Here is a 22064-nt window from a genome sequence, read left to right as displayed (position 1 = left end):
TATTGATTCTACTCTCACTCTTACGGTATGCCTCAACCACAATTTAACACGAAAAAAGTGGTAGATTCTAAGTGTAAAATTAACAGTATATTTAATTTTATCAATAGTTTATCTATTTTCACCAGAAAAGAAAGGGAGGAGTTCAAATGGAGCATATTAAAGAAAAAAAGGAACCAGAGCAATACCTTAGCCTTGGGGACGCTACAATTTCTATAAAAGAATATAATGGAAGGTCATTTAGATTTAAAGGTCCCAAGAGGCACATGCATCTGCCAAATAAAAATGGATGTGGAACAGAAATGCCAGCAGACTTGTACCTGGTATGGGATGGGGATTATGATGATTGAAGCGCAAAGGATGATTTTCGGACAGTATTTACGTCCCATTTTACCAAAGTACGGCTGATTCGTTGCAGGTATTAGCGCGTTGATTTTATACTTGTTTATTAGGGTTCCATTTACTCGGAATTATTTCATGAAACTCTCATCCCTCAGCCTCCTGTTTCTACCATCAACGATCCTCAAGTTATCTCAATAGTTTCAGCCACAACTTTGTGAAAGTTCATTTTAATAAATGAAAAAGAAAAACTTTGTTCCAATCCACCACTTATTTTCAGGTACGACTAGATCCGACGCTACGGCGTCATCCTCAGTTACAAAGTTTACAGACACAATCATTGTATGTATACCCTCTTCAAGAAAGGATGGGGGAGTTGTGGGAAGAGGGGGCGGGGAGGGAAGTGCGGGAGTAGGGAAGAAGGAATGTGGGAGAGGGTAGGAAAAACCAGGAAAAGCGTTAGTGAGCGGTGAGGGATTGGAAGGTGGGTTAAGAAAGGGGAAAATTTCGTTTGTCGGTATGGGTTGAGCCAATGGCTAATGGGGGTAAAAGTACGGGTTAGGAGTCAATGGGAGTTAGGGGGAAGGGATTAGAGGTTCTGTTTTTCTGTTATTGCTAGGGAGGCTTCCAGGAGAGGTGATACTTTCTCAAACAGAATGTCATTGAGTACAGGATGTTTCTTCATTGCTCTCCGGATCCTCAAGTTCCCTCGTCATGCTCAATTCGCATTTGTACTTATGCCGGCACCAATACCCATTTCCTTTCCTTTTTCTTACAATAGCAAAGTTGCTGCTTTAGGCGTAAAATTGATTTTTTTAATATACTGCACACACTACCTAAAATATTTATCATGTAATTTGCGTGGGGGATCGGGATGGTGCGGAAACTAGCGTACTGGCTTTCCACCTAGAGGACCCGGGTTCGTATCCCAGGGGTTTTAGACATTTTTAGTGGTGTCCCGATCCCTACTTGAGGTGCTTTGTGGAGATCACTTTGAGTTAGTACGCTCTCCGTCGAATGGAACGTTAAACTGCGGACCCCTTGGCGTATTTCGTGAAGAAAATTCGGCTAATGCCGACGCCGGGTTACTCTCCACCCTTCATCCTTTTCTATTCATCCCCTATGGCACGAGCAACCTCAACTGTTGGTCACCTCCCCTAAAATCTACGACGTAATTTGCTTGCCATTTAATATCGACATCAGTTAGATCGTTTTTTAATTTATGAATTTTATTTATTCTTGGAAAGCGGTGGTGACATACATAAAGTCTGTCTAATGTAAAAGGTGTCTAATTTCATGTCCATGTAACCACCAACGCCATCACTGAATATAAGCATGAAATAAATACTTACGCCTTTAAATATGCTTCATTTATGATTTATTTATGGTGGCTTGCCTGGTTCATTACTGATGACGTAATACGGGTGCGTACATTTTGAGTATCGGTGGCAAAAGTAACGATGGAGCAATATGTAAATATAAATTTTTGTTTTCAACTGGGTAAAAGTGCCACAAAAACATTAGAATTTATCATGATTATGGCATGTAATTAATGAGTATTAACATCTTTCCATTTAGGCTTCCGCGGAGATTTTTGATGTAGGAAGTGGTTCTTTCGAGCACACCTCCACAAAATAGGCGCCAAACGGAGGGTATATATTGGACCAAAACCTGCATCGGCACTTCAGTGGACCTGAGGAAGCCAACTTGAACGTTGGCGAAATATTGTCCGGAAAACGGATACACGCGGAAGAAAACCCGAAAGAACCACTTCCTACAGTATTAACATCGTTTGAGAGTTGCATGCAAGATTTCATGATGGCGGGGAGAGCCTTAAAGATGATCCACAAACACACTCCTTTTTGTTATTTTTAAGTTATTTGTCAACCAGATTTAGAGAGAGAGGAGGTCGCCTATATTTCTAAATTTACCCCCAATTTCTTATTACCTGATAAATAAGACAACTATAAGTACATTCCATCTACATTTATCTCTGTATATTAATCACACCCTGACTGACTCATCTACATTAGGTTGGAACACAGCAACGACTCGAAAAAAGTGATATTATCCATGTGTTCATGTTACAAATTATAACTGAGTGACATACGTTCCTTTTAGTATGAGCCTCTTAAAAATCGCCCTACTTAGGAATGCAGGAGTCCAAAAACTTGCAAACTAAAATGCAGAACGTGCAGGAGAATTTATTGCAAAAAACTACCCGGTTTTATTTCATTCGAAAGATATTATCCATCAAAAATTCACGCCACCGGGGCAAACGGTGAACGGCAACTAATTCTTGTTTCATCCAAATCATTTATAGACCGGAGTTCTTCGAGTTCGACCCGGATACCCGGAGCAATGGACTTTATCTCTCTTGCGTAGCAACATACGTAAAGGAATGATTATACGCGATTTGTTGGTTAAAAATCAAGACATCGCGATCCTCAATAACACTCATATTCATTTGATTTCGCTCCTTGCACATTAAAGTTGCTTCCAAAACAGAAAATGATTATTAACAGAAGGCGTTTTGACACGATTTCATACATCCAGAAGACTTCCGCCAACGTTTTGGAGAAATAACCGAAAAATAAGTTGCAGCATTGCTTAATAAAATAGTCACTTTTTCTCGAGGCAGTTCATCATGAGCATCCTCCTTTTACTCCTAGATTTATTTCAAAACAGTTAACAAAGATTCTCCTAAACATGCCTTATTATTTCAAGTATCGCTTTGTATTCAATTAATTCTCATTTTATCCATTTGCTTGGCATAAATTGGGAAACTTTAATTGTATCGTGTACTTTTGCGTGGTTTTTACTAATTCAAACATTCACGGTTAACATCGTATATTGTTTTGCATCATGTACATTACGCTATATTAATGTTCCTAAACCTTTTATAATGATCACTTCATCAACCCATTTATTACTGCGAATAACTCAAAAGCATTAGACTTTATTAAAGCGCCTCCTGAATCATAGATAGTACCAACTCAAGAGCATAATTTATGTTTTTATGTAGTAGTTATGATGTTTTGAGCATAATTTATGTTGCCTAATACAGGATGCACATAATAATATAACATTACTAACTCACCATTTAAGTGTTTAAAGAGAATTGATCGGTGATCATTTCAGGGTGTTTAAATCAACCATTATTTTATTGAAAAATATTCAAGCCAAATAATATTATGTATTCTTCTTATTAATAATGCACGCTGGGATTATAACAATGGAAATTAATTTAAATTTGACTTTAGCTTTATTTGATGCTCTTATCTTTCAGAAAATGTAACAGTGATGTCGAAAAAGTAAAAATTAACAAATGTTCGAGGCCGAATTGTATAAATTTGGCCAGATAATTGTGTTTTTCAATTCCATTATCTTTCATTTTAACCGTCGATAGCCGTCATAACAATTCTCTGTTTGAGTTAAGAAGAACATATTAGGTTCTTCAGAATATAAATTGAATTGCTGGATGTTTAAGAGAACAATACATTCTACACTTTTTTACAAATAAAACCCAATAACAAACAATGACACTAACATTACAACATTTACCACTTTTATCACAAGAAACCACACCATTCCTCATGTTCCTTTTAATACGAGGACCTGTATACGTGCATATATATATATATATATATATATATATATATATATATATATATATATATATATATATATATATATATATATAAAAGAAGGCCTCTGAGAAGGCCGAAAGCTCAAACAATCTACAATGTGAGTGTCCTTTTAAGTGTTATCTATTTTATTAGTGTTCTGTTGTGCCGTCCAAATATTATATTGCTCTTGTGAGTGCTTCTACATCATTATATATATATATATATATATATATATATATATATATATATATATATATATATATATTTCTATATTTATATGTAGATGATTTCGTCAAAGTTACACGCGTTGGATAAAAAACTTGGAAAGCAAGGAACAATATAAGAACATATAAAAAGAACACTTACACGTTATTTCTTGATAATTTCGACGGAATTTAGCTCCACCTTCATGTATATATATATATATATATAATTATGTTTTGATATATACACAGGCATATATATATATATATATATATATATATATATATATATATGTACACACACACATACATTTATATGGTCGCATAAAATGCATCCCATTACCATCATATTCCTGCTTGAGATACCTATGTCGAGTGTCATTTGGACGAAGAATGCAAGAGACTTACCACACAATCGGGTGAAATAAAAATCAGCAATAAACCAGAATTTTATTCAGAACGGGTGATTAATTTCGTCGCAAGCACTATTCACAAAAAACTGCGTCGTTACGGCAAGAGACGAATGCTTCAGATGCGCCGGGGAGGAAATGTTCATGGGGAAGTAAAGTATCTAACCATTCGGTTACCTACTCGTGAGCTCTCACTGTAGAGATCATAAAAAGTAAATAAAATTATTCCCACAACTTCCACCCCCCTAGAGGCATATCGCCTTCTGCCTGAGACAGGAGCGAAAGGGTGGGCGCGTTGCCGAAGTCCCCCCGATGCCTTCCGCGCCGGCCTCTCTTGTCGCCCTCTCCACAGACGGCCCTCGTCTATTTGATGGCGCGGTCCCGAACACCCTATTTTTCTCCGTCGGGTCGGTTACCAACGACATGCACATTAAAGTGTTCATTTTATTGTGTCCCTCCTCCGCATTTTGTCGCTCGAAACTTTTGAATCCCAGAGAGCACGAGAGGCTCGTGAGAGGCATTAAAATCTTACGTAAATTTTAAGAGGCGTCCTTCTCCTCTTTCCTTCAAAAGAGTCCCGTTTCAACGCCTCGTATACTGGCCGTGCTTGTATCACCCCCTTGAGAGAGCGAGAGAGACGGGAGAATCTTTTCCCTTTGCTTTCCTCTTACTTGGTCGTTCTCTTATGATGAACAGTTTAATAGCCCACTTAATGAAGCTCTCTGAGCGTAATCTTTATCACTTGTAAAATAGCTGTGTCAGTCATATTTTATTGAAATTTTCCTTTTGGCGCGTCGCTAGGTGCTTTGTGTTTATATGATGTTCCCGTCTATCATTTTTTTCCTGCTGGTTACTCTAGCCTGAATATCATTTTCACCATTTTTAAGTGCCTTCGTTTTATGTATTTTGCCATAAAATATTTCCAATGCTTTTCTCTTATGAAACTGTATTTTGATTACGTCCTCAGATTTTTTTCGTATGTTTCAAGAGCAGATATTTATTCCGAAATTACTTTTAGACTAGAGCATGAGAAACCATTGTTCCAGCGTAATATTACAATTTTTTCATGAAATTAAAACTTAGGCATTTAAATTTCGAGTACAAGAAGTTTTTTTCGTTCACAAGTAAATGTTTCATTTATGCGCACACGTAAAATATTCATAACTAGTAATTTCCATCATTCATTTAATATTGTTATATAAGCGTGTAATATTTAAATTTATGTCGTAATGATTCAGTTACACGTTAAAGAATTTAGACCTTTGTCCGTCTCTTGTATCCTTTGTGACATACAGTTTCCAACATTTCGCGAAATCCCAGTTGACTATAACCTGAATAACGCTTGAAAGAGATTATTAATTGCATGAATGTCTTCCCTTTTTATTACAATTTCATTATTCACAATAATGCTTCAAATGTACTGACGATTTATTTACCCTATAAAATATTTACTTATTTCAATAAAAGTCAATCTATTGCATTTCCATTGATTTGCAATCTAAAAAAAATCATATAATGTTATTAAGTAACTGAAGAAAACTTACATAGTTACATTTGCTTTATCTGCATAACACTTACTATAATCAATAAGTTTGCTTTACTAAGTAATCATTTTTTAGTAATATATTATTCTATGAAAGAGTATTTTTACGCCAGCGCAGTTCCTTGGGATAATTTTGATAAGAAGGTAAAATTTATTGAAAACGTGTTGGCAGCATATGTATGATATTTTATTTCTAAATTGTAGTGAAAAGAGATTCTCCGAAATAATCGTCATACTTTTCCCTTTGAATTTCCATAATCTTCATTAATTCTTCCGTGTAATTTTTGTAAACATGCCTAACGAGTCACAGTTGTTGTCAAATCTAGGAGATAAGCTGGAACATTAATGATGATCGCTAAATATAATATGTAGGAAAAAGATCTGCTAAATGAAAATAAAAAATGACGGCGTGATAAAAACTCTTAGTTAGTCATCTTGAGAGATGATTGGCAGTTGCAGTAATATGCGGAATTTAGAATAGAATGGTACTTTGCTACGGTGTTTAGGGAATGTAGGAAGGTTGAAGAGAAACTCAGTGTGGACATTATCTCGCTTTTAACGACAGTTGGAAGTGTTTACGTCCCTCTCAACGGACGGTGTACTTCACTTAAAATGCTCTGCACATGGCACTCCAAGTACGGATCGGGGTAGCACTGAGAAATCCTTCCACCTCTGGAAATCCAACCTGGGTCTTCGATAGGGGTAAATGAGAAACTTTACATTTCCACAATAAAGATTTAATATTTCACGACCATGGTTTCGATGCTGCGCACCATCAACAGGTATTCGAGCCAGTATAATGACCACCGCACTATCCCGATTCCATTACGGCGAGATAATGATGCCAGCCTCAAGTTTTGCTTTGGCATGTAGCAAGCAAAATCGCAATCCTAAATGAAAATAAACTATTTGAGTAACCAATATAGGAATTATAAACAAATCGGGACGATCTAACTTAAACATGCAATTTCTATTTTTCAAACCAATGGATTACAGTCAATTAGAAAATGTCCTTTTTGAAACGAATGGTTAATTGAAATTACTGCTTCTGACGAACAATGTTATTTTTTTTATAAAATCGGAAACAACAATATCGTAGGCAAATATTCTTATTACGAATCCTATAGCAGTATTTTGATCACCATTGTAACCATCTATAAGGGAAGGGTGGTTGTGTAGAGGCCATCAGAAAACAGAGAAGACCACCATGGTGAATCAAGGACGGTGTTCAGTTTTTTTTTTATCTCTGCATAAATTTTATCTGATTCAGTGATAATAATTTGATTACTTTCGTGTGAAAAGAAAAATATGTGAAGGAAGCGGTTTTCAATTGTTCCTATTTTAACTACTCTAATTACCATTGACTTAAAATTAGTATTTTGTTCCTTCCAATGGTGCAAGATATATTCCCAAGACTCAACAATCGTGGCCCATTTTGAATATTACGTAGAATATTTTCCTGATGAGGACGTGTTTAAAACCATGCTTTTCTAATGTGATACAACAACTATGGGACGTTATCACAAATTTTGAGACGAAGATTTGAATTCATGTAGTACTTAAGGGGGTACAAAGCGTGCTCCAGCAAAACGTGTCCCTCAACATGACACTACGGTTCTCTTGTTTTCCCTTATACGAGGATTCATTCTCGACGGATATGAAATATCCCTTCCCCCTGACAGGAGCGTGCTTTTACGGACATCATCGCATGTGTGCCATAAACGCTGCATCCGCCCGAGACATTTCATAATTTTTCATTGCTGTATTTTAATAGCGTCATATTTTACATTTTGGTATTCTTGTAGGCATTTGAAGGTAGTATATTTGCTTCTAAAACAGAATTTCATTTCCCAGGTTATTCTAATTATCGTTAAATTTCGGGAGCACAAAAAAAGAGAAGTAAACAGTTCACCTAGTTGGATAGTGTTTTGGATGAGGATCATAAAATAAGTGCGTTAGACAAAGAATTAATTATTAAGACAGGAACCTCAAATAAAAGTACAAAGAAAAGTAAAATGAAAAATTCAGTTCGGAGCGTGGTTTTCTTTGGCTCAGGAACTTGGCCGTTGAGACAAAGGATATTGGGAGATTGGAAGCCTTCGAGGGGTGGGTTTTCAAAAAATTTTGAAAACATAAAATTGAAGGAAAGTAAAACACACGATGAAGGTTTTGCAATGATAGGATAGGCAAGGTGAGAATTTTAGTGGGAGAAATTCAGAGAAGGCAGTAAAAATGGATGCAGGATATACTGAGAGACAAAGTGAATTTTGAAGACGATATGAGAGGAGAAAATGTTGGGAAAGTGACGATTTAGATAGAAAAAATAAATAATGTTGTATGTAGTTAAGGTAGGTAGAATCCATGAAGGGGTAATAAATAGGTTATTGTAATTTTTGCTTGTAGTTTGAAATTTAAGGGTAATTTTGTCGGGTTAGTTAGTGTTTAGGCTATAAACGTTCTCCAGCTCCTCAGTTCTATATCTATGGCCTATCCTAAACTGTAAAATACCACTCTAAGTATAAATATTATCGTAGTGAATACCGTAAAAAAATGTGGCTGCCTTTATTCCGTTGTTGTTGCCACTCAGTGAATTACGTAATATCGGCACAATTCTGATCCATGTGCAATATATTAATGTACACATTCAACATATACCTCAATCATCTCTGCAGAACGTAATTTAAAGTTTCTTGTCTATAGTTTTAAGAGGATCTATGGAAAAAGATGAAATTCATTAAACTTTCCATATCCTTGCACTGCGTTATCCACCATGTTACCTTTGCTTTTTTGTTACCAACCTCAAATTATCCTTTAATTTTTTCACTTCATTTTTCCTGACTCAGGGTTTAAATTCTTCCATTTTTTTCTCCCATCTTACTTTCTAATCCTCTCATCCGTGATCCATGGTTTCCTGGTCCTTTCTCCGTTAACGGTTCCTTCAGTGTCTTTTGCGGCTTTCGATATCCCTTTCTTGATACCTTCCCGTTTTTCTGTGACAGTACTCAGCTCTTTACCAGCATCGATGATATTTTCCACATCCAGAGATACTTCTCCCTTGTCAAATCATTTATAACCTTATATTTTTTAAACGGACGCTACATTTCATAACAAGTAAATTATTGTAAAGGTCCGCATGCACTCCCGGGAAGCTGTGAGAATTAATCACAATGTTCCTAAACCTATGCCTGACCATAATATAATCTAACTGATACCTTTTTGCATCACCTGACATTTTCCAAGTATACCTGCGTCTTTTGTGATGTCTAAACCAAGTATTGGTGATGACTAACACCTGTCTTCTGCAGAACTCAACTGCTTTCTCAACTGCGGTCATTCCTCGTGCCTAAACCGTAGTCCCCCACCTCATCACCATCCCTTCCTTTGCCTTCCGTCGCATTCCAATCCCCTATCACTATCAAATGTTTCCTTGCAGGAACACACGCGATTATATCCTCTAATTCATCGTATATCCTATCGGCCTCTTCCTCCGTATGATTGTTCGGTGGCATGTGTACTTGAATAATAACCAAGTTCGTCGATTCTGCTTTTTTTTCTCCTAGTAATATTCTATCCGTTACCTGTTCAATGTTGACTACGCTTCTTCCTACCTCTTCATTTAGTACTATGGCAACACCTCGTCGGCTCTTGTCCCCTCCACTGTATATTATTCTATGGTAATCCTTCCAGTATTCCTTGCTATCCTTCCATCTCACCTCGCATAGACCTAAAATATCTGTATTTCCCCTTTCCATGTCTTGCTTAACATTCTCCAATTTCCCTGTCCTCATCATAGTCCTAATATTTCGCGTTCCTATTTTAACTAATTCGGTCGCCTTCTTCTGCGTCTTCTGTCCTGCTGCTGCCGGTTTTCCAATGCTTTTAATAACTTATTATTTCTAAACTTTTCTATAAATACGTCCCTAATAAAAGCATCTTTATCAAAAATTGAGAAGCTCGGCCGAGTCTATCATATTCTATCATAAAATTGGTTGATTCGTACAATTCGTATTGATATACATATTCTTTATTCCTCCAAAGTCATTGAAACTACAAGGTTTATGGAATTTTAACGTTTGGTTCGCTGAAACTTTGCTGTTTTCTTTGTTTGCAATGTCATTAGCATTATTTCATTTTTAAATTAATCAGCATCAATAAAATTTACTAGGAAGACCTGAGTTTTAGAAATATTCAGATCCTTTAGGTTGTGAACTTTAAACTGAATAACCTGCCAAATTTATTTTTTTTAAACATTTTGTAACAGTCAGTGTAGAAATCTTGAGATGCCAACAAAACCATCCTCTCCCGATCTCTGAGAAATGTTATGCAACCTTTCATCATAATGAAAAATACGCCAGCTTTCATTCCCTGAGCAAGCAAGCCCTTTTAAATCCTTCTGAGCAGAGGAAGACAGAAGACTCTTTGAGTTGAGTTTGGGGAAAGAGGTAGCACGGGCAAAAGAAGGGAAAAGTCGAGAATTGCCGGACGTTGCCTTGACGCACGCGGACTTGTCGGCACACACACATGCACGCAAAATCAAGCAGCCCTCGCCTTCTCCTGGCGTTAATTAAATTCAATTGAAAAGGCCTGTGGGATCGCAAAGGGGGGAAGGCGAGAGTAGAAGGCAAGCCAAAAATTGGGTCCACAAAGCGGCGGTTTCCCGGCAGATTCCAAAAGTAGCACACTTGCTCACCATTGTCCACCATATATTCAGGAATGCGCGTCGGCCCATGACGAAAATACTTTATTTTTTCCTCGATAAATAAGAATAGCCATACCTTAAGGCTTGAATTCACGTTATAATAAGAAAAATGTGATATTTAAAAAATTAAAACTGAAAGAGTTCTGGAGAAACTCATACGAAATGAAAAAAATAATAAATGATAATCGAAAGAGCCTATGGATATATGCATGGAAAGAATAAAAAAAACAGGTTTCATCCCTCAAGAGAGGATCGAAATACCATATGATTCACAGATGCCGTGTAAAATATGAAACACAGTCGATTGTTGATATAATCATAGTATAGTTATTTTAGCTGGAGTTGACCTTGAAGTAGTTGATATGTTAAAATACTTACGTCTAACAATCACTAAATTTTTAACTTGGGGGGTCAATGTACGTAAAATACGCGGGAAAGTGGGTACAAAATTTAGATTTATTAGACGTATTGTTGGCAGAAGTGACTATAAGGTTAAATAACGTTCTCATCACGCTCTTGTAAGGCCTTATTTAGAATATGCATTAAGTGTATAAGATTCGACTAAAAAGGGCGTCTTTCGGGGAATTGAGAAGGTTTAACGTCGGGCAGCCAGTTTCGTTAAAAACCCTTATGGCAAAACGAAGAGCGTCACTGAAATGCTTCTGGAGTTGGGGAGGGAATCATGAGAAGAGAGACGATCCAATGCAAGATTGAAATTACTAAATAAATTCAGATCCGAATGTTTGAGCACCGAGTTCTGACAAAATATTCGATCTCCAAAATAAAGTGGTCACTTGGATCCTGTGCATTTACATAATTATCCGCAAGCCATCGCAAGGACGTGCAGCTGGGAGTGGTTGTTCACCTGTCATTTTACATATATTTCGTCTATTTCCTTATGCACCTGGTACACCGAGATCCACCGAAAATCGCGTGGAAAGCGGGCACCCAAGCAACAATCATGCATCATGCCTATATATATAATGAGTATTACATGTTGAGCAGCTATTCCTATGTCTACACAAAGAGGACAAGAAATTACCATAAAAAAGGGCAGTCACATACATGCATTTCAGAAACCAGTGAGTATTCTACGCATTCTGGACGAAAAATTCGCAAACACAAAATTCGTATATGGTAGGGGATGTTAGAATGCCGGACTTGGAGAGTGTTTTGTGGGATTTAATCTTGAATACCCTTATTTTCGACAGCGTGTGCCCATTTTTTTATTAGGTGTTCCCGATTTTTTTTGTTTTTATGGATAGTGCGCGGAAAAAACGAATACATGAATCTATTATTCGACAGTCTAACTCCAATTGTGTGACAATTGTCCGCCTTTCCAATGTAATTTGGGGACCTAATTATATCTACAATCTCAGATGCAAAACCACATGCTTTATATCTTTCTAATAAGTTTAATCTAGCCCTGAGTTTTTATACGAGTATATCTAAAGGTTCCCACCCCATATTCTGTATTAAATAGGTGGCCCGTTTAGTCCTTTGGTATGATGTTTTCACGAACCTAGCGGCCTTTCTCCATACCCTACTCAATTCTGTAATTAATGTTTTTATAAATGAGTCCCAAACGCTCCGCGCATACTCAAAGTGAGGTCTTACCAAGGAAAAAGAGCAACTTTCCTTCACTTTTTCGTCGCTACAACTTCCGACTATACGTTTGACGAATTCCAGCTCTTTTAACGGCCCTCAACGAATAGTGCATATATGCTTTCCCTAAGAAAGATCCGATGCAATGGTGACCCACAAGTGTTTACTTCATCCACAGGACTCATCAAAACACCTCTAAGTGTGCAAATTGATATTTTTGTTTTTGTTCCGGTAATTTTTGAAGTACACTACATAAAACCAGTCATATTTTCTGGAACGTCAATGATGCATCACTTCGAGACTAAAAATTAGGTTTTTTAGGTGGTTTTGTCAGAGGTTTTTATTTTTTAGGGTTCTCACTCAATACTTCAATACTAGCCGTTTGACGAAGTACTACAAGGAAATAAAGTCTTCCTTCTTAAATCGATTTATAAGCAGCCTATTTAGTGAATAAATACTTACATAATGGTCGTATATATGTTTTCCTTGCCCATTTTTAGGAATTTATATATACTTAATTTCTGATATATTCTTTTATGACAATGATTCTACGTGCAAGTTGTTGTTTAGTTAAAGGGAAATATATTTTTTGCATCAATGCTTTCTCGGCGTTAATCGAAAAAAACATTTATTTTTAACATCACCCTGGATAAAACTTTTATCTTCACTTGATTTCGAGTGCTTCGTGAGTATTAGAATCAAAATTTAAGATTATATCGGAGAAAGTTTTGCATGATCACTCGATCAAATGAGAATAATTGAAAAGCTTCTAATCGATAATTAGTCAAGTTTCAAAACCTCTTGTTGCTAAATGAAAGCTCTGTTGTCAAAAGTAAATCGATGATTACCCTTCGATTAATCAACTGATTACCTTTATACATTTAAGTCGAACTGATTGGTAAATTTATGATCGCTATCTTTCTAATTAACCGGGGATTATTACGGCTTGAGTGAGTTGGAGTGATAACGATAGTCAATTCAGGAGAATTGCTATTAATTGAAGATTTTTGGAGGTCGAGGCCGTAATTACGGGGGTGCATCCTAGTTATTAGTTTTTTTAAATAAAATATATTTAATCACTACGTCTTTCGTATGCTGATATCGTTAAAGTCATAAATTTAATGGAATGATAGCATGCATTTTTAACCCTAGTACATCACTTTAACGTGAGAAGTTTTTACATAAATTATGAAGGATAAAACTGGCTAAAGGCAAATATTAAGCTATACAATGCATAATCTATTAACTCACCAAAATAATTTGAATTATCCTACTGGGTCTGACGGAATCCTGCAGAAAAATTTCTCAGCAAAATATTTTGGAGATTTACAAAAAAGCCATTAAAATCCCAATTGAAAAATCATATACAGGTTGTTCATACATTAATTGCTTAAATGAACTAAATTTAAATACAATGAGTGAATATTGAATTTGAAGTAATTTATCCGTTAAACTTGAATTAATTAAATACATCTGAGTCCTATTCCACTTCAGGTCATAATTTAATGTGTTGTCAGGATATATCAAAATGTGTTTATCTTTGTGTTGTTTTCGTTTTTTGTTTGTAAAAGTTCATACTGCGTGCTTGTTCATGTGTAAATCTAATCAAAAAACGTACGTGCTGCTTCTCTTTCATGTATGTATGCCCTTTGTCAAACTACTTCTTATGACATGCAACTATAATCCTGACTGCATCCTCTCATTTTCCAGTTATCCGAGTTAGTGAATTTGTACTCGCCCAGAACGGTAATTCTAGCATCCTATAGGTTATGCAATACACGGCATATATGTCTAATGTGTTGCCTGCACTTCAGCATGAAGTGCGTTCAGCCATTCCGTTTATTATGTCAAATTGCCTATAATTATCCAGCTCATCCGTCTTGTTTTACCTCATACGTAAGATTAATTGTTTCGTCTTCTGCTTAGAGACATATTTACGAATTTACTCTTTCAAATGATTAAATCGTTTCTCCCCGGCAATGTTACTTCGTATTATCAAGAAATCAGGGAAAGCTTCTAGAGCCCAGTTAGGACACAGAAAAACTCCTAATTAATTATAATGAAAGCAACACTGACCAAGGTACTAAGGTGTCGTTAAAGCTTGCCGTCAACTGTTTCTGTTGTTTTGTCACTTTGTTAATAAGCGTCATTCATCCGACTTTCTTAACTTTCCAGAACATAACTGACTTGTTAACATAATTCTTAAGTAAATAAAAAGTGCAAATTTCTAGAGACATACTCTTTTCTTAATTATAAGTGTGTGTGTCTCTTGTTGTAAATATTTTCAATTAATCTGATTGATTGACATCTCATATCGTCTTATAAGTATCGTGAATTCATTTTATACGAAAGTAATTCAACAAATAAGTCGGAAACATCAGTGGGACAAGCGAAGGAGATCTTACTATCATTTGATTGGAAAAAATTTTTAACCTACAATCTACATTTCTAACTTCGTCTCCTGTGATTTTCATTTGGCAAAGCCACTAAAAAATCATTTGGGTGGCCTTAGGACGTAGGGGTTACTCGTTGGTTGCAACAGCAAAGAAAAAGCATTCATTGCTGCTGGCTATCAAGGATTTGTAAAGAGATGGGACAAGTTTTTGAATTTACCGATTGTATTTGTAGAAAATTGAAATAAACTTAATATAGTTATTTCATTATTTTGCCATTATGTAGGTTTGCGATTTAGTATTTACTTACCCTCTTTCTTGTTAGTCATGACTGTAGGTATGTAAATATATGTTTCAAAATAAAATATCATTGCTTTATGAACGTTTAAATGAAGTTGGTGTTGCATTATTCTCACTAAACTGTGTATCTCTTTCCCCTAATCTTGCATGGCTATACTTAATTTAGTGCTTATCGGGGCAAATGTTGCATTTTTCAACTTGACGTTGGTATTTTGCATTATTTTGCAATTTGTATATTTTTACTTCATTGTAGTTTAATTTTGGCAAAAATGTCTTCTTTTTATCTTATTGCTACTGACGAAAGTTGAAATTTGAAAATTTATCTTTTACTCATTTCAACCCAATGAAATTGATAAATTCGTAACTAGCCAAAACATCAATAATCATAAATATCAATGAAAATAGTTTATCTTAGGTTCCCTAAGGTGAATCTTATATTTAAAGTGAAGTATAACTAATCATGTTTTACATTGAATAATCTTAACAATCCTAATGATTTATGGTATTTGAATTTGCTACTCTGAGGAGATGTACTATGCATAGATTTATTTTAATTCTGAAAATCAGGGATGTGTTCTCTCATGCTGTCTTTTGGCTACGGAAGCCAAGCTGGCTTCTCTAACGCAAACATCAAGAAGAGAAACTAATGATCACGTTTTAATTGCTTATCAATTCTCAAGAAGATTCAAGGACAATTATAAAGATCATAATATGTATTTAACCAAATACGCATTATAAACTTAATTATTCTAATTCGTGTCGAGTCAACTTACTTATATGTTTGTTACACAATTCTTTCAATGTTTTTAATTTAATCTTACCTTCCTTTCCAAAGAGCAATGGGATGAAGTTCCTGGCTTTAAATATGACCTAATTTAAGATGAATCAATAACCGTTAGCATTTTGTTATGTAAGTATTTTAACAGTAACTATAAAAGAGAGTAAAATTTTGTCGTAGTCGAATATTAGTGTTATGAGGATATCATTCAAAAACTATAGCCATAGCTCACTATACAAGAAATAATACAGTTATTAGTTTCACCATTGAGATGGCAAATTCAATCGTCAAAAATTGATTCCGATAATTTTTAGCGGCACTTTAACCTACTTTTATGAAAAATAAGCATAAAATATATCTTTTCACACTCTACATGATAAAAAAAACACTTGGTGGCAGTGTGACGTATTTATACGGTCCGGCAGCGCTCGGTCAATTCAGTAATCACCAATTGACGCACGCTTTACTATTCTCAATCACATTTTATCGTGAAAGTTCTTTTCACTATACTGCTGCTCGTGGATAGTGACAGCCACTTCCCAGCCAAACATGTCATTCTCCATCATTTAGGTTAAATTTTCTCTCACCGTTAATTATCAATCAGAAAGTGCTCCTATCAGCAAGTTTAGTTTTTATTTTATTCAATACTTTCCGTATTGTTTTTTTCTGACTTTAAAAGGGGCATTTCTGCGTTCAAAAAAAGCAAAAAATCGAATTTTACGTTTATCATTACCACTTCTATTCGAGTTCACTATCAATGAAGACCAAGTTTGTTTCCTCAACTGAGTTGAAATCACCCAATTCCGCATTCGAACGTGTTAAATATTATTGGAAATAATAGCAAGAAACTAGGTAAATGTGTATATCACAGCGTATATTGTTTAAATAAGAACTTAATCTGTATCAATTACTTATTTAATGTTCAACGGTTGAGCTGCCACACCGATGCTACTGCAGTATTATAACCGCAAGAACAACCCTTCTGCAATGTTTTAATTTAACTTTTCAATTAACTTGAAGCTTTCTAAGAATTCCACTCATTTCATCCTTCTACTTTACCCACGAAGAACTAGGAAATAAATCACATCCTTTGATATGCCATTACCTCACAATTACTCCATCATCCAATCTCCCTAGCTTCCGTCTTGCCCGATCATATTTTGCTCTATTATTTTTTCAACCATTCTAATGTCATAATACTCACCATATCTACATCTGAATTAACCACCTGCTTGTGCAATCCTCCCCTATTAGTATATCAACTTTCTAACAACTTAACAATATGCTCTATTACAGACATTTGGCTTATCTCTTGTTTACAGCTTTGCTCAGGGTTTCAGTCGCTAACCCTCTTCTCTTCGCAAACTTTATTTACCTGAGGCGTTTCTTGCCAAAATTCCTCATTGTCGTGCCCGTTTTAATTTTTGGTTGCTTTCAAATTCTTTTAATAAAGTTTAATTATGATAGTAATCTCTATATTAAATATATAATTCCATTGCTAGAAATTCTAATAATGACCTTATCAAGGCTTCCGAATTAACTCCGCATACTAAGGGTTGTGAATGTGCTTTGTCGAATCAACGAACAATAAAGGAAGTCATATTACATTTGTTAACGCATATTACATTTGTTAACGCATAGCATCTGGTTGAGTTTTATAATAAGCACCCCGTTAGGTGCATAAATTATTTAAAAAATATGAAGGAATTGTCTGGGGGTTCCATCTAGTTTTGTTTTCATTTGCTCATATTTCAGAATGGCGCGTATCTGATTGTTTATGCAAATACGTAAGATACGTGTAATAAGGTAATGTTTTGGAAAACGTATTTTATGTCAGATTTAGCTTGGAGCCAGATTTAAGAGTAGATTAGAGCCTAAATTAAAGACTACATATAGCTGTAATCATATACAGTACAAGAGAATCATGTGTGCAGTTTATGATGTTACGTGGTACCCATAGTTAGGACCAGATATGAATTTTAAAGATATGGACGAAAGGCAATATTTGAATACTGCTTGCAGGATTACATGGATATTTGACGTAATTGGATTATTATATTTTTAGAGTTTATGAGTCTTTTATTTCAATCAAAAAGTTCAATCATCTGGATAATCTTGATACATCAAAGAAAATGTCTCAGAAGGCTAACAGTGGCCATTGCCACGAAGAATTTCGATTTATGGTGATCTGAGGTGTTTCAGTCGTAGTTTGCTTTCCATTCTCTCACGCCAGCCCTCTCCTCTACCGAATGACTGAAGGGTTCTTCGTGCGCTATGGGTCAAATACTCTTCGCACCTGACATTCTCCTCCCTTGCGGAACGGTGACTATAGAACCGAGCAACCAGAAGGGAAAAAATCATGTTTGAAACGACAGCCAAAACATTAAAATGCAATACTCTCAACGGCTGCTCTGGATGTGCGAAGGACACTTTAGAAGTGGCCGCGCGGAACGACACTCGGGGGAAATTTGCCATTACGTTCGTCGTCCTCGGGCAAAATCTAAAGTGCTTTCTCTTAGTTTTCAAAAATCACCATCTCAATTCAGTATATACATTTTCTCTACTCCCAAAAAGTCGTCCATGTTCTCATCGAAATATGCCATTGTTCAGAAGTAATAATTTTCATCAACATCTTTACAGCCCATTTTGTTTGACCATTTCATGAGTTGCAAGGCCATCTATTTTTTTTTAATATTTTTGTATGAGTTCGCAGAATTTCACGAGACGCTTAGCGATTGACATATATTGCAGAAAATCAGCGCTTCAAACTGTACATGATATTTAATTACGTATTCAAAGAAATTTCGTACCACACTTAGCTGGGAAAATACTCAATGACATTAGTAAATCAGCGTATAGATGCCGTCTTATCCTGGATTCTCTCTATAGATGGCCTTATTATGGCTGAAGTTAAATACTATCGTTGAAAGAAAATTTAATTTTTTAGAAAATTAAATATTAGATTGTTTCACTTGATTTTAACCGATCTAGAATGTTGGTAGTGTCAACATAGCGGAGATGGAATCCGAAACACCTTAGCGGGCCACTTGTATTTTAATTTCTCTCTTAAATACAATCAAGCCACTGGATGTGACAATATAGTCGAAAGTATAATTTATTGGCAAAATATCAATTTTTAACTGTAAGAGACAGGGGTTACTTGATATATAAATTAGTATTAAAAACCTAACAAAGACCGTCCGATAACTTTATTTCTAAACCTGAGCCAAACCCACAAATCATATTAATTACTAAAGTTCAAGAATTTTTTACCTCTGGTTTTTGCATTAAATTATCATTTAAGTATCTACTAGGAAAAGAAAGAAAATGAGCAAATTTTCTTTTCATTTATTTACCAAAGACTTGATGACGTTTGAAGTCACTAATAGTAAAATACTCAGAGCATTAGAAACCCGTTAAAATCTGAAGTCCATATGCACAAATTTATATTTCTTAGAACGCACTCTACAACCTAAAATAATTTACGGGCTCTTTATTACAAGCATAATTCAAACTAAAGTGTAAAACTAAAACCCAAGTTTTACGTTTACCCAAGGTCTGTGTTTCAATTTCTTTGACTAGGTGGGCAATTGTCCAATTATACCTACCATTTCGAATAAGGAATTCTTTCATCCTTTTTAAGCAACAAAACATTAAAATTGTCAAGCATGATCTTATGTAAATAACTTAACTAAAATATCATAGGAAATATTTAAAAGGGATCATTACTTCTAATGCCAAAGAGGAGAGCGTCATCATTTATCTCAATAACCATTCCCGCGTAGATTGTAGTATTAGATTTGGCATTCGGTTAATGAACTGAACAACCGGTCATAATTCCAATATTTCTTTTTAACTCAAGAGGAATTACCCAACGAGTCTTTTTTTCTATTTAATACATAATTCTGATAAACATATAACTTGAAGAGGAGAATTAATTCAGCGAATTTTTAAGTAAACGATGTAGTAATTGGAAAAACATGCATTCTTAATCCAATATATACTACCTGAAAATGAAAGAAATACATGTTGGTTCATCTATGCTCACAAATAACTGCTCAACTCCTGGCGTGGGTTGGGATTTGTACATCTTAAAATACTCTGTATTGTGCAAACATAACTAAACTAAATAGCATCTCGAAAAATCCCATATTCTGATTTTAGGATTTCAAGTAGATAAAAAGGAAAAACCTTCTACGATATCACTGCCGTTAGAAGCAAATCTTAAGTTGCAAATTTATTAACAGAGAATTTCATAGAACAAAATGCAATGACAAGTTGAAAATAAAACAATAACCTGCTTCATAGGAAGCCATAAAGGTACCTTTGGATTTATTTTGGTGTATATAGCTCACATAGACCTACTCAACTCCTGATTCGGATGAATAAAATAAGATTTCAAAATTTAAATGCGCTCTTCATTATGAGAATAAACGTGATGAGAATTGATTTAGCGATGACAAAAAAAACTGATGCATTGAATGAATATTTTAGTGAAATATAATTTCTATATGATTTCTCTCATATAAATAGCTTATGTGGGCTGCTGCAACTTCGTAAGGAGCTCTCTTCGAAGCTTTCGCGTCCGTTGCAAGCTGTATCATCAGAAAAATTACCAGTAACAGTCAAAAATTCTTCGAAAATCACTCATTCAAACATTAAATTACGTAATTTAAAACGTAAAAGCAACATAAAAAACTTAAACTTTAAATGAATTTAAAATTTACTCGCTGTTGTAATAATGTTTAGTTTTCATATTGTGGTGTCACCGTCTCTTCTGATATCTGATTTTACATGTACTTATTCGTACTTCTAGTACCTGATTTTACTCCTACTTATTCGAGTAGTAGCAGTTTCATGAGATGGTTCTAAGATACCCAAAGCTTATTTAAAAATGGCAAATAAAATATCCATATAATGCTATTTCCGTCATCAAGGCGAGGAGTTAGGTTTTAGTATAAAGAACATAAAAAGAGCCCTAAAAGGACATCCATTGAGGAACTTGTTTAACTGACGTATAGAGAGCGGAGGAGTGGAGTACGGGTGAGGGTAGGTTGGGTAGGGGGTGAATTGGGCCCTATGAAATACGTTGTGAGTTTGAGGGGACTTTTTGTCTTAGGCTCTTCAACTTTCAATTTGTTAAGAAATAAAAGCAAATAACTTAGGTTATGACGCCTCTACAGAGATGTATTTAGGTATGTTGTATTTTCCTAGTTTATCTAATTGGGGAAAGGTGGAGAATAAACCCTTAATCAGTATCACTTTACCCTTAGAGAGAGCTGCCAAGGGTTCAGGACAATATTAACTTCCCATCCGACGGGCAAAGTACTCCCCTCGGGTGCGCTCCCCGCGTGGTATTCCAAATATATATCGGGATACCAGTGAAAAGTATTGCACCGCTGTGATTCACATTAGGGTCTCATGGGTGCTAGGCCAGTAAACTAATCGATTCGTGTATGATGCAGCAAATTTACAAAGCTGTTGCTCCCCAGCTGATCATGGTGGCATTAGTATTTAAAGCTCCAAGGACGGCCAATCTGACGTCCCCGAATCCCTTGGGTGCCGTTTGGCGTTCTTGCTTAGTCAAAGGCAGCGAGATACGTGCGCCCAGCCATGCACGTGATTTATAACGGATTGTGAGTGGGGTCACCCAGCTATACTTTTCAAAAGCGTGAGTGCGCCATTTCACGTGGCGTTGGGCACATTTTGTTTGAAAAGAACGAATGCGTCGTCGGGATAAATAAAAAAATGGGTCTGCTGTCATCATTCCACGCTTGGAGTATCCTAAATAAAATGTGATCGCAGGCATTTGGTGAGATAATTGTAAACTTTTATGCCCAATTATCGGTTGACTGGCTCATATTCTATCCTATTCCTGAACTTCCTATGTCCTGTTAGCATTTCTATTTTTCTTGTAACCTACTTATTGTTTACTCAATACGTTACCACTTGCTCTTTATCATACCCTAGGATCGTATTTCTAGGTTTTGAGGCATCTGGTTCTTCTGAAACCAGTTATTTCAACGATTCGTGAATTTTCTCCTAATCAAGATACACTTGTTATATTAAATGAACGTACATACGTACATGCATCGTGAATAAAAGAAAAACGGCATAGCCGGGGCTGTTAACTTGATTACTCGATAACCTAGTGCCAATCAAGTGTAA

Source organism: Hetaerina americana, unplaced genomic scaffold, assembly GCF_022747635.1.
Source record: "Hetaerina americana unplaced genomic scaffold, ioHetAmer1.1.p SCAF_6, whole genome shotgun sequence".
Taxonomy (NCBI): Eukaryota; Metazoa; Arthropoda; class Insecta; order Odonata; family Calopterygidae; genus Hetaerina; species Hetaerina americana.
Note: the sequence above shows the minus strand (reverse complement) of the source record.